We start from the raw sequence: 11,356 nt of genomic DNA, 5'->3' as shown, positions 1-11,356 counted from the left end.
GTTCAAATCTGGCCTCAGACACTTAACACGTACTAGCTGTGTGACCCTGGGTAAGTCACTTAACCCCAATTGCCTCACCAAAAAACAAAACAAAACAAAACAAAACTAACCTCAAGCACTTACTAGCTGTGTGACAAGTTATTTAACTCTGCCTCAGTTTCCTCATCTGTAAAATGAGCTGGAGAAGAAAATGGCGAACTACTCCAGCATCTTTGCCAAGAAAACCCCAAATGGGGTCCCAGAGTGTGAGACACAACTTTCTGTCTTGGTAAGAATAACCTGGATTTGAATCCAGATACAGAGTAAGTCACTTGCCCAAGGCCACATAGACAGTACCAGGCAGAGCCAGGATCTGAATTTAGTTCCTCTGATTCCAAATCCATTAGATCCCAATTATATGATTTATTTTTAATTTTGGACCATTCCGGTATGTGTATTTTTCAGATCTATTTTATGTGTGAAAAGAACAGTTTTTCAAACAACTTCTGTTGGCTTGAAAGCTATCTAAAATGGAAACAGTCATTGATCGGAAGGTTGAGCAAATTCCTGAAGTAATGAATCCTATTTCCTCACCTAAGGAGCCACTAACTGAAGACAGACGATAGTGTGAGAACCTAGAAAAGGGAAGATTGTTTGCAGCAGCTGGAGGAGAGGAATCCCAGGAGCTGTTGTTCAGTTTGGAACCAGTGATTTACCCCTTTAGACTTTTAGATTGTTACTTTTAAAAATAAAGCTCAGTGGCGAATGCTAATTTTAGAGCATTAATAGTCTTGTTCAGGAATAATGAGCTGTGCATGGGGCCAAATCTTTTTTGTTTTTGTTTTTTGCCATTTTTTTTTAAAGGGCCAGAGACTGTCACCTAGTTCATAGGGGGAAATAAACAGTGGCTAAATGGTGCTGTTTTTGCTCTCCTTGGTGCAGGCAGGGCACAGTCCTAGAAAGGTCTAATCTTGATAAGAGAGCAGGAACATTCCACTATCAGGAAACTGTTACACACACACACACACACAGAGGCACACCAGGCATTCTCTGCTATTCCCATTAATGCTGTCAAGTAAATACTTCCCTTTAGGACATAAGCCCTCCTTTTCCCCAACAGCTTGCGGTGGCAGGATTCCCAGTGGGCACAGAGCGGGAGATATTTAGTGACAATAGGAAGTGGGGGAGGTGGGGGAAGGCTGCTGGAACTAGAGCCAGCCAGAGTCAGACAGAAAGACAGAGACAGAATCGGAGACAGACACGGGGTAGAGCTGGACAGAGGAGCAGGAGAGGGAAGAGAGAAGGAGGAAATGTAAGGTTTTCCTTTCTTATATAATGAAAAGAATCTCACAGCGATTGTTGGGAGACTCGAGGTGAGATACGGCGATCTTTAAACCCCGGTAAAGACAAGAGTAGAAATGGGAAAGGGGTGGGAAGAGAGACAGACAGAGACAGAGACAGAATCTCGTGCGCACACATGCCTCTCTCAGAAGGTATAGTACAGGACTCCTTTTCCCCAAGGTGGGGAGGTGGGCTTACGATCCTAGACTCCTTTGATTTGAAATCTCCTTGGAATTCCGAGGCCGACTGCCTGTCACTGGTAAACTTGCCCACTTTGGCTACTCAGCACACCCTGGGTTGCCCTTACCTCGATCCCTTCCGCATGGGGGAGGGTGGGGTGAGGGTGAAGGAAGCACCACGTAGCTCAAAACTAAAGTATCCCGGAGAAATCGGGGGTAGGAATGGGGACAGGGAGACTGCTCCAGGAAGGGAAGAACCTTGCCTCCAGTAGTGAACTGAACTCTCTATTGCTCCTCCCTTCTTTCTTCCCTGGCGCCCCCCCCCCCCCCGCCCTTGGGTAGGGAGGGAATCGTTCCAGGTTTGTAAATGCAGCGGCTTATGCTGGAGAGCCCTTTCATTTTTAGATGCCTTGGGGGCACATCTGGATTTTCCTACCTGCTCCCCAACTCACCTCTGAACTGCTGGACAAACCATCCTATTGATCTACTCACAGACACACACACACATACGGCACAGAGCCTCTCAGATCTGAGCCAGCGGCCCTCACATCTGCATTCTTCCGAATCACTTTTGCCACATCTTTTGCTCCCTGTGTGCCCACACCTGCCTACCCCCTTAGCTTCCCCCCTTGCCTCCAATTTTATCACGTTTTTTCCCCTGTCGGCAATCCCAATTCTTCATGACTGGCCGCGCATCACCTCTGGTTGCCACATCTGGCCCTGGGGACATTCCAATCATTCTCCTTCTCCTCCCCCCCTCCCCCCATCATCTTCTCTGGCCCACATCTGTCTTTCCCCGTCACATCTACCTCTCTGGTTCCCTAACAGGGTAACTCTACCGTCAAACCTACCCCTTCAGCATGGTACCGTGAAAAGATTACTGGCCCTTGAGTCAGAGGCCCTGGGTTCAAATTTCACCTCGTTCACTACCTGGGTGATCGCTTCACCTCTGTGGGTGATAATGTCCCAATCTGTGCAATGAGTGGGCTGGACCACGTGGCCTCGGGAGTCCATACACGCTCCGGATCTAGAATCCTAGGATCAGTGAGCCCCTCCTCCGAGACTCTCCTCCACCTCTGCCCCTACCTGGCCCCAGGGAGAGGCCAGAGCTCCCCATACTACGTCATGGAATCGGCTCGCCCCTCCTTCCTTGCCGAGAGGCGCACCCTTATTGGTGGCAGAGCGCGTGCCTCGGCCCCACTGGGTGCTCGGACTCCGCCCCCGGCTCCGTGGGGCCCCGCCCCTTGTCTGTCGGGCTCCGCCCTCCCTAGCCCGTCAGGCCAGGCAGAGCGCGCAAAGAAGTTGTGGCCAAAGCCGGGGGCGCTGCCGGGGAGTTGGCCTCCCGCGCTGGCCCCGCCGGCTCCGCTGCTGCAGCCGCTGGCCCCGCCGACCCCGGGCGCAGGAGGGGCGAAGCGCGTGGCTCGGTCCGGCTCCGGGGCAGCGGTCACGGCCGCTCGGCCCGGCCCCACGTCCAGAGAAGCGGTGATGGCCGGAGGCGCGCGTTTCCTCGGCTGCTTCCTAGCCTTGCGCTCTTAACCTTGGCCGCGGCGGGAGCCCGAGGCGGCTGCGGGTGCGCAGGTGAGCCGGGGCCGGGGCCGCTGCCGGCCTTGGGGGTAGGGGGTTGAGGGTGGGGGCTGGGACCGGAACCGGGGCCGGCTCCGAGGCCAAGAGCAACGCGCAACCGGGCTCAGGGCGCTTGCCCTGGCCGGACGTCTCCGGGGCGCCTTCCTAGCCGGCTGCCTTATTCCTCCCGGCCTGAGCCAGCGGGGGGCCCCCGCCCGTGGGGCTGCCGCTGGTGGGGGCCCGAGCAGCAGCCGCAGTCGAGCCTGGGGCGGCCCCCGCTCCTTGCTGCTGGGGCACAGGAGCCGCCTTGCAGGCAGCTCTCCCCTGGGCACCGATGCACTGGGAGGAGGTGGGCAGAGGTGTGGGGGCTGGACCAGGCTGGAACACCTCCCCCCAGCCCCGGATGGCGGATGCCAAGGCACTAGCAGCCTCTGTGTAGATCCCCGTCGGGAGGCGAGGTGCCCAGTTTTCGCTGCCTGAGGGTCGGGGGGGGGGCGGGGGGGCGGAGCTCAGCTCCTCTCCTGGAGAGGGGAGGGTCAGCTGTGCACCTGAAGTGTGGCTTCAGGGTCCGAGTCCAGGGAATTTACCATATTTTCTGGTTGGGTGGACCTGGCATGTGTCCATGAGGTGCCCCACCCTGCCCCGAAGAAAAGGTGTGTCTCCTGGGGATGACCCGAACTAGGATCCCGGCTGCACGACCCACCATTTCTTAAACTCAGTCTTGGCTCAGACATTCCGAGTGCAGGAAAGAAACCTTTCTGGGGCGTGGTTGGGATCCCCCCCCCCCCCCCCGCCCTTGGGGCTTTCCTCTTCTTTCTGAGCTTATGCAGACCCGGCATCTCCAGAATCCCGAGCTTCCTGCAACCTTTGATGCTCTTGTCACTTCCCTGTAGCCTGATGGAGGCACCCCCACCCTGGCCCCCACCCCCCAACCTCCGAGTTCTTCTGTTTCCTCTCTCTTCATGCCGGTCTCCTCAGAAGGCATTGGTACCTGGTCAGACCCGACCTACTTCCTTAGGCTTTGAGAAGGCCAAACCCGTGCCCTTATTCCCACCAAGGGCAATGTGACTCCACGTTGTCCCATTTACCATGTGAAGTCTTTGCTGGCTCCTTGTTCTAGTACTTGGCTGGAGGTCTTGGACGAGGTTGAAATTGCTTTGGTTGATGACTTAGAGGAAACTATGCCTAGATAAGGTTTAGTTCTCAGCCTTCCCCCTCCCCCAACTAGCCCTCTCTGATTTTCCCAGCTCTCCTCCATTCCCATAAGCCTGGCCCCTAGCCTGAAGCCATAGGAGAACCCACCAGGTGATTCTGCCTGGTGATCCAATGTTAGAACCAGTGAGTCCAGAGAAGACATGGGCTGGCCACTTCCTCATGTAATGGGTGGAACTCAGGACTGGGGAGGCAGAGATGTGGTGGAGGAGGCAGACCACTGCTCTTCAGCTCTCTGCAAATTCCCCAAGGGCTGGCTGCTCAGAAGACCTAATGAATGGAGCCTGCATACATTCAGGAGTTCATAGATTTGAGTATTTCCACCAAGGACAGAGTCCATAGCCTGTGCCCGCCTTCCCACCTTGTGCCACCCTTGTCTGTGCCCTCCTGCAACTCTGAGTAATGTGTAGTAAACCCCTGTCCCTTTACATAGGTCTCAGGGGTAGAGAGAGCTGGCCTCAGAGCACACAGAACCTGGGGTCTGGTCTCACCTCTGATGGATACTGAGTACATGATCAAGGCAAGCCCTCTCAGTAACATTTGAAGTCTCCGAGAAATCTCGGGGCCAGCCTCTAACCCTGTTAGCTCTGTAAAAACATTTTGTAAACAGTGGCGCCCTGTATCCACCTTAGGCATGACTGTGCTGTTAGATTTTAAGATAAAATAAAAACGTTGGAATCAGGAGCCGCAGGTGAGCTGATGTGGCCAGAACCCTGTATTTAAAGTCTGAGGACTTGGGAGGGCTAATCTGGGTGCTGCCACTAGGTAACCTTGGAGAAGTCTCTAGCTTGCTGGGCTTCAGTTTTCTCATTTCTATATAAAACTGAGGGGGCTGAACTAGATCAATCAGCCAAACACTTACTAAGTTCTTGCTCTTTGCCAGGCAGTGCTGGGGGTATATAGAAAGGCCAAAGCATCTTCAAGGTGCTTACATTCTGATGGGGGAGACAACATGCGTACTTGCTAAATACTTCATCCTTTACCCCTCAGTCCTTTGATCCTAGGCTCTTTTCAGGCTGCCACTAACTAGTCAGGTGACCTTGGACAAATCATTTCATTTGGTCTCATTTGTCTGATGAAAGGTTAGGATGAGATGATCTCTAAATCTCCAATATGGCTATGAAATTCCATTCCTTAGTGAGGACCAAAGGGATATCCCCAAAGGAGTTTTACACCACATTCCCTTTATAACTAATTCATTTGGTGGGGAGAGGGAGGGTCAGAAAACTGACATGGTACTGCTTGGCTCTCTTTGGTTTTCCATTCAGCTCAGTATGACTACATTGATGCTCTGGGTCTGTGATTTTATTGACGCAGGAAGCTCCTTTCTTGAATGCATATCAGTGTTTTGTTTGGAATTTATTGTCTCAAAGAGTCCAGGGCACTGAGACATTAACTCCTTGCACCCAGATCATGCTGATTCCCTGCTGGTGACCCTGGAGCCCACTAATTCGGCATTAATTATAGGCTCCATGGAGTTGTGACCGGAGGCCTTTTGTCTTTAAAATAAGGAAAGATCAGGTTAGACTCGGCAGATAAAGATCAGCAGTGAGTGTCCTGAGCTCTGTGTGTCTGGTGCCCACACCCCTCTATTTTTGTGTTGACTCTTCTGAAAACCAGACACATTTCCACTGAGTCAAGCCTTGGTGACTCTTCTTGACTCCACACATAAAGGGTTTTAGTTTTTAGGAGAGGGCAAATCACTCAAGAAATCAGAATGTTCTTTATAGTTCCTCAAAGATGTTATAGTTTATAAAATAGAATGATTTTTTATTACTATAATTTATAAAATATAATATTTTCGTATTATGATTACACTAACAATAACAAATACAATCCTTGATTTCAACCAATAAACTATAATGGACTTGGGACAGTCAGCAGCTGCCCACAAAAGCCCTGACATAACAGGGATCCATAAAAATTGAAGTTTGTTTTTTTGAGAGGGGAAATGAGGGTTAAGTGACTTGCCCAAGGTCACACAGCTAGTAAGTGTCAAGTGTCTGAGGTCAAATTTGAATTCAAGTCCTCCTGACTCCAGGGTCGGTGCTTTATCCACTGTGCCACCTAGCTGCCCCTAAAGTGCCATACCTCATACTTATAACCTCCAAACACCATGTAAGGAAACGTTTTCACAATATAGAGACCAATGAGAAGTGATTAAAACCATTTGGGACCAGGAATGGGCCCACATCCTTCGGTCTGTCCTTTCTGCTCCTAGAATTGCCCAGTAGATGCTGGCCAAGCTGACATTCCCCCCCCCCCCCCCAGTGGGCCACAGCCTGGTAAGGTACAAGGACAACACCAGTTTAGTGACTTGTCCTCAGAACATTTCTGCCAAAAAAGAGAAGAATGAGACAACAATATCAAATGACAATGTGTGTACACACACACAAGTTTATAAGGGGGGAAGGGAGACAGAGAGAGCAAAGAACTTTACATATTATATCTCACTTGATCCACATAATAACCTTGTGAATGAGGTGCCACAGTTATCCCATTTCACCGAAGAGCAAGCTGAGACCCAGCTACTCAACACCTCCCTGAGGCGATTCAAACTCTGGTCTTTTTGACTCCACATTCAGTGCTCTATCCACCTGGTCACCTGGCTGCCTCTCTAGCACTGCCCCAGCACTTGAAAATGCTTCAAACACAACCTCTTTGTTGTCTCCCAACAGTTCTGTGTGGTAGGTTCTACTCTCTCCATTTTACCCGTGAAGAAACAGGCTCAGAGACTTGTAGGTGACACATCCATGGTCAACCCAGCTAGTAAGTGTCAGGGATGAAATTTGTCTCTGGCCCTATTGGTACCTAATGACTCCTCCTTAATCAAGATAATTTTGTTGATATTTTCTAATGGTGGGGCTATTTTTGCATAGCTAATGACTGGCAGTAACTGATTCTAAAAGGCCCTGTAGGCTGAGACCTTATCAATTGAGACAGATAATACTTACTCTTAGTATATATCTAGAAATACTGTTTTCTGAAATGTTAAAAAAAAGAAGATATAGATTCTTAGTTTTCTTGATATAATTGTGATTATAGTTATTGATTCAGGGCTACATTTGATGTGTGTCTCGATGGCATTTTCATGAGTTTCTATAGTGAGAAAATGTTCATGCCTTGCCCTCAGCCTCTCTGCCGTTAGCCAGGCTGGTCCTCTGAGATAGGCCTTCAGCCAGTAATTAAAACCAGCATAGGGGGCAGCTAGGTGGCACAGTGGATAGAGCAACAGCCCTGGATTCAGGAGTACCTGAGTTCAAATCTGACCTCAGACACTTAACACTTACTAGCTGTGTGACCCTGGGCAAGTCACTTAACCCCAATTGCCTTACTAAAAAAAAAAAAAAAAAAAACCAGCATAGGGGCAGCTAGGTGGCACAGTGGATAGAGCACCGGCCCTGGAGTCAGGAGGACCTGAGTTCAAATCCGACCTCAGACACTTAACACTTACTAGCTGTGTGAGCCTGGGCAAGTCACTTAACCCCAACTGCCTCACTTAAAAAACAAAAACAAAAACAACCCAAAAAAACCCCCACCAGCTTAGTGGGACCTTCCAAAGTTCCAACTCCTTTTTCATAGCTTTTGAGACTCAGTCAACAAGAATTTACCTGCCAGGTTTTGTGTTGGACTCTGGAGAGACAAGGACAAACCAGATCTTGCCCTCAGGGATTTCATTCTATAGTCAAGGTCATCTACACTTGCCTATGAGGCATCATGGAAGCATTTTGGTGGAGGATGGTGGGTCCAAGGCCCTTATTAAGGAGAAGGGGGGAAACCCCCAAATTTCCCTAGCTTTTACTACCTGAAGGAGAATCCCAAACTCTCTCCCTTCATGCTGGCTAAACAGGATACTGGTTTATCAGGATATATTTACAAGCCAGGTCTCTGTTATCTTCAGTAAACAAGGACAGGTGTGGTATGAATAATTAACATCTTTGAATACCTTCTCTGTACACCTTCTACTAAACTAAGGCATGGGGAGGGAATGAAGATGACCTCTGTGGTCCCTTGCAGCCCCTAAGATTCCATGGTCCACTTGATTGTAGAAATTTAATAGACCGATTTAAGTTTCCTCTCCTGCCAACCTTGTTCTGCCATTGGTGAAAGGAAGAAGGTAGAGAAGTAAGGTCATGGGTATTAAGACTATGCCTAAACTGATGCCAAAAGGTGATTAGGGAAGAGGAACAGAGATATACTGGGTTGTGGCAAGATATGACCTATAAGTAGATGCCTGTTGTCTCTTGGTAAGCACATTTTTTCTTCCAGCCTATGGGCCCTTCCCCTTGCCTTCCATTCCTAATCTTTAGGGGCAGGACCAAAGTTTCACAGCAAAGCATGGGTCACATACAAACGTACAAGATGAATAATCAATAGTTGTTCACTCAACATTTTATTATCTATACTGATATAGAAGAACAGTAATGGCAAACACAGGGGCAGGCAACACTTCTGAGTGTGGCTATAGAACCAGATTAAAATACAATTGGGAGGGCAGCTAGGTGGTGCAGTGGATAAAGCCCCAGCTCTGGATTCAGGAGGACCTGAGTTCAAATTGGGCCTCAGACATTTGACACCTACTAGCTATGTGACCTTGAGCAAGTCACTTAACCCTCATTGCCCTGAAAAAAAAAATGCAATTGGGAAATACTTAACAAAATAAATAAAAGCACAGTAGAGTATAAATAATATTGGTACTTGGTTTTCCAAGTCAATATATGGCCACAGGTTCCTTATGTATGGTTTCTATTTGAGTTTGATACCACTATAGTAGATAATCCCCTTCAAAACATCTCCAAAACATTTCTACTTTGTTTGTAATGCATTACAGGTCCTTCCAGAAGTCTTGTTCTCCAAACATGCCATACTTACAAATGGACAATACTCCCCGCTCTGCCATTCTTCCTGCCCCCTTTCCTTGTTTATCCAGCAACCAAGCTGTCCTAGGTTAAGGGCTCCATCTAGTGGCTGGTGGCACTCTTAAAAATCAATGTCTTCCCCACCACATTCTTTTGTCTAATCAGTGAGACCTTTTATGTGCTGTGCTCCCTCCTTTTCCTCTATTTATTTTTCAAGCTTATGCCTGTTAATTTTACTTCAGTCACTCTTTCCTCCACATACTATTTATCTCTCTGGTCTCTTCCCCTTTTTTGTTCAGTTATTACAATAAGATCCTAAATGCCTCAGAGTTCTCAGAAGTCTTCTTTAGGGTCTTTAGAAAGGTTTCCATTTACTTTATTATCACCTTTCATTTAATGCTTTTAATATTCTATGTTTGTATCTTGTCTGCCTACCTAGCATTTATACAGGTTTGCAAAACACTTTGCATAAGTTATTTCATTGGGTCCTCACAACAAGCACAAAGTAGATGTTAATATTTTCCCCATTTTACAGTTGGGGACATTGAAGCTCAGAGGTGAGATGACTTACCCAAGGTCACACAACTAGTATGGATCTGAGGCAGGATTTGAACTTCCTAACTCCAGATTTAGCACCATTTCCACTGTGCCATCTTGCTTCCCTCATCCATATTGGACTATAAGCCTAGGAGGGTAGAGTCTGTTGGATCTAAATTTGGGATATTCCCTGATGCCCAGCAAGTGGGTGCTTAATAAATCAATATTGTCTCAGTGAATGAAACCCATTTCTTCTTAAGCATCAGTATTGTTTTCATATGATTTAAAAAACTTGTTTCCTTGATTTTATTGTTTTCTGTTTTAATGACTAGCTTGGCAGTGCTGCTGTTTGCTTTGCCTGTACCTAGTATTTTAGTCTCTCTATTTGTTGAGTAGACCTTTTTGGACTCACTTAGAAACCTCATCACTGCATATAATATTGAGAAATATTGGAAAATGGATTCTGTGCTGCAATTGACCATCACCAAGGAAGTTTTAGAATGTAATTGGCGTCCAACTTCGTGCCTCCCCCCCTTTTTTGAGCAGCCTTCATTTCTTCATCATTTCCTTTCATTCCTGGAGCATACCCAAGGGGGAGAAGGAGGACGAAGGGAACTTAGTAGTGCTTTGTAGGTAGGGAGTGTGAAGCTTTCTTGGACCACGGACCAGATTTGGTTCCAGATGTCTAGTCATACACACTTAAGCCAAGAGGAGTAACTTGCTCATTGCCTTCAAGTAGCTTGGCCCCAGAAGGGGCAGAATGTGGAACAAAAACAAAGGGGGCTGCCAGGGTCAGTGGGAGGTGGGGGGGGAATGCAAAGATGTAGATGCAGCTGTGGTAAAGGAAATGATTATTAGTCAGCTGGTGGCATAGAGAATAGAGTGCTGAGGCTTAGAGCTAGAAAAACCTGAGTTCAAATCCTGTCTCTGATACATACTGGCCATGTGACCTTGGGCAAGTCATTTAACCTCTCAGCCTCAGTTTCCTCATCTGTAAAATGAGAATAATAATCATATTTAAATTAAAGGATTGTTCTGAGGACCAAATGAAAGAACATATCTGAAGCACTTGCCAACCTTAAATTGCTGTCTAAATGATTATTATTTGTAATAATAATAAAAGAAAAAATAAAATGTTAATAATAATAATTAGAGCCATCTCAAAGTATTGTAGGCCTCCTTCAGAGACAGTGAGTGAGTCCCCCCTTACTTGAAGTCTTCAAGCAAAGAATGGATGTGCACTTGTTGGAGATGTTGTGGTAGAAATTCTTGGTCTAACTTGGGTGAGACCCCATGGCCTCTGAGACTGTCATTCTGACCATAGAACTTGGAGTCTTGAACTTGGCTTGGAATCAGAGCTCCCCCATTTCTTAGGAAGTCACATCATCTCTCTCTCATTTTTTTCTCCTTATTTTGAAAATGGGCATAATAATAATCTATATGATTCCTAGAGTTGGTGTGACAAGGGCTTTGTAAACCTGGAGGCATGATAATGGGTGTCCATCCACCAATAAACATTTATGAAGCACCTCCTGTGTGTCAGGTACTGTGTTAAGCAGCCCCTGCCCTCAAGGAGGTTACACTCTAATGGGGGATACAACATGCAAACCACTATAAACTCGATATATATACAGGATAAATGGGAAATAACCAGTGCAGGAGAGGGGAAGCCCTGGCATCAAAGGG

At 47.6% G+C, this 11,356-nt stretch overlaps 1 protein-coding gene across 1 annotated transcript in view; it reads left to right on the top strand.

The window, feature by feature from the left end:
• Positions 1 to 2,827: 2,827 nt before the first annotated feature.
• The window catches only part of OSBPL3 (oxysterol binding protein like 3), a 155,673-nt gene continuing 147,144 nt past the window's right edge, over positions 2,828 to 11,356 (top strand). The window contains exon 1 of the mRNA XM_043966891.1: positions 2,828 to 3,077. The gene's annotated coding sequence lies outside the window, so the exon portion shown is untranslated. The remainder of the gene's footprint in view (positions 3,078 to 11,356) is intronic.

This window comes from Dromiciops gliroides, chromosome 5, assembly GCF_019393635.1.
Source record: "Dromiciops gliroides isolate mDroGli1 chromosome 5, mDroGli1.pri, whole genome shotgun sequence".
NCBI lineage: Eukaryota > Metazoa > Chordata > Mammalia > Microbiotheria > Microbiotheriidae > Dromiciops > Dromiciops gliroides.
This window is presented reverse-complemented; position numbering and strand designations above follow the sequence as displayed.